This window comes from Lolium rigidum, chromosome 6 (assembly GCF_022539505.1).
Source record: "Lolium rigidum isolate FL_2022 chromosome 6, APGP_CSIRO_Lrig_0.1, whole genome shotgun sequence".
Lineage (NCBI taxonomy): Eukaryota > Viridiplantae > Streptophyta > Magnoliopsida > Poales > Poaceae > Lolium > Lolium rigidum.
In genome coordinates, this window is record NC_061513.1 from 27,068,926 (window position 1) to 27,071,999 (window position 3,074).

Genomic DNA, 3,074 nt, shown 5'->3' on the forward strand with positions numbered 1-3,074 from the left:
GGCGAGGCTTGTGCTGCCTAGATCGCAAGATGCGATCTAGGCAGCATGATGCTTACCGGTAGAAACCCTCGAGACGAAGGAGTTGGCGATGCGCCGAGATTTGTTTGTGGTTGAACGTTGGTTGTTGTTTATTCCATAAACCCTAGGTACATATTTATAGTCCGGCGGACTTTCTAATGTGGGCGTGCACCAAACCGTGCACGAGTAAGATTCTAACTTCTAAACTAAGATACGATCTAATATGTTACAGATACACGGGCAATTAAGCCCAACTTAGTAAAAGGCCGATTCACGTATTTCTCCTATATATATATATTTTTCACGTCCATCTCGATCGTGGCCCACCTCTGACTTGGTCAAATTCTGGTGATAACACAACTGGACTGGAGAGTGGTGTTCTGTTGCAGAGACAGTTCTAGGGCTCTTTTAAAGACGCCTGCTCAAAGATCAAGTCGCCGGCTTACTAAGATCGGCTGTGCCATCGTCATCGGCAGAGCTGGCTAGCTTGGAGGGATGGCTAAGTTGGCTCTGTCTCGCAGATTATCGTGAAACCAATGCGTTGCCATCGGTCACTAGGCATGGATTAGGCCAACAGTCGACAAACTCAGCATGAAAGAAATCGGCGAAATCAAGTTAAAGGAATTCTTCATTAGTATTGGGATTTCTTACAATGGGGAGCCGATTGCTCAAGGAAGGAAGAACAAAAGAAGGGTCTATTGACCAATCTACTACTGCTAGGCCTATACTAGTAGATCCTAATCTACGGGCTATCACTGCCCTCATCGTCATCCTCAGAACTCTCATCGGCACTGCTGCCGATGGGCTCCTCGTCGCTACTCCCGTAGCCCTCCACAGGGGCTTCATCCCCGTCTTCATCATCGCTGCTGTCGTCGTCCCACCACATGCGGAGGCGTTTCGCCGGCGGGTAGCCCTCGAGGGAGTCGTCGTCGTCGTCGTCTTCCTCTCCCTCTTCTTCAGAGGTGGGACAGCCGTCCCAGGAGAACTGGTCGTCCTCGCTTTTTGACTCTAGTTCCCCGTCGGCGAGGAACTGAAGATCTTCGTCCCCGCTGGTCAAGGACTTGTCGTCCTCAGACCAAATGGAGGAGGCATGGCTCTCCTCGTCCCAGTCTTCTGGGGCACGAATCTCCGGCGGCGTCTCGCGGGAGGAGTCGGACCCGTAAGAAAGCTCGGAGGAGGAGGAAGAAGACATGGCGGCACAGAGGGTTTTTGGGTGTTGAGGCGAGGAGGACGAAGGAGATGCAGGCTGTTTAGAAGGGTTAAATAAAGGGGATAGGAGAGCGATTCAATGCCACAAGCAGTTCCCGAGGAGATGTTGCCCAACAGGAGAGTTTTGCGGCCACGTGGAGAAGTGGAAGGGGCAAGGCATCGTGATGAGGATTCTGCGGCAGTTCTGCTCTGCCACGACATGACCCGACGAAAGAGGAGCATAATGATTTTGGAAATGTCATTTCCAAAACCGAGGGAGGCATGTGTTATCACCGAGAATTTGACCAAGTCGAGAGGTGGGCCGCGATCAAGATGGACTTGAAGATATATACAGGGAAGAAATACGTGAATCGGCCTTTTATACCAAGTTGGGCTTGTTTGCCCACGTATCTGTAACATATTAGATCACATCTTAGTTTAGAAGTTAGAATCTTACTCGTGCACGGTTTGGTGCATGCCCACATTAGAAAGTCCGCTGGACTATAAATATGTATCTAGGGTTTATGGAATAAAACAACAACCAACGTTCAACCACAAACAAATCTCGGCGCATCGCCAACTCCTTCGTCTCGAGGGTTTCTACCGGTAAGCATCATGCTGCCTAGATCGCATCTTGCGATCTAGGCAGCACAAGCCTGCCCACGTTGTTCATGCGTTGCTCGTATCGAAGCCTTTTTGATGGCGAGCAACGTAGTTATCTTAAACATGTTAGGGTTAGCATTGTTCTTCATATTACATGCTTTCGTAGTGCAACCCTTGCATGTCTAGCCGCCCTTACACCTATCTTAGGTGTAGGGCGGCACCTCGCTTGGTCATAGTTTGGTAGATCTGATCCGTTACGATTGCTCCTTGTTCTACAAGGATTAGTTTAATATCCGCAATAGTTAGGCCTTACAAAGGGGGAGGATCCAGCGGCACGTAGGGTGTCGTTCGTTGGCCCTAAGCGGATGTTCGGGGATCAACCTCGTGTTGGTTTTTAGGCCTTGTTTAGGATCGGCTTACGATCACCGTGCGTGGCCGCGAGGCCCAACCTGGAGTAGGACCCGATTATGCGGTGAAAACCCTAAATCGTCGTAGATCTCATTAGCTTTACCTTGATCAAGCAGGACCACCATATATTCGGACACCCCGTCTGAATCATGGGTGGATCGGCTCTTTGAGCCGATTCACGAGATAACTCGAGAGCCGATCGAGGCTCGTATTTAATGTTTACGTGTGTGCCCTGCAGAAACTAAGCGAGGCATCATCCACACCTTCCGACTGGTATAGGTCGAGTGGCACGCCCTTGTGATAAACATCGGCGCGTGCGACCAGGAGGCTTTGCGGGCCGTCGCTCTGAGGGACTGGGGCCAGCCGCAGCCCTAGTTGTTCCCGGCTCTACGGTGTTGCCCGTCTCTGCCCGCCAGGGGGTTTCTGACGTCAACAATCGTTCAGGAGCAATTAAAATTAGCTCTCTCCAAGGCAATGCTACGCAAGTGGTGAATGGACAAAGACTCAAGCATTATATCTCAGGTGATTCTTATAGTGTTGATGTTGATATTATTCGAGTGGAAACACCGGAGGCTTTCATCAAAGGACAAATTGACAGTCCGCGAACTCGACTTTGAATAGGTAACGATGCGGTAATGAAAAGTTCGCGATTTACTTTCCGAACATTATTTTTGTTGTTTTTGGAAAATATGAAAAATTACGAGTTCGAAACGGAGTGGAAAGGGCGCACGAGGGCGTGCCACCATAGGCCGGCGCGGCCTGACCTGGGCCCGCGCCGACCTATGGTCTGGCCGCCTCGTTCCCCCTTTCCGACTCTGGTTCGACCTGGTACTTTTCGTTTGATCTAAAAAAAATTA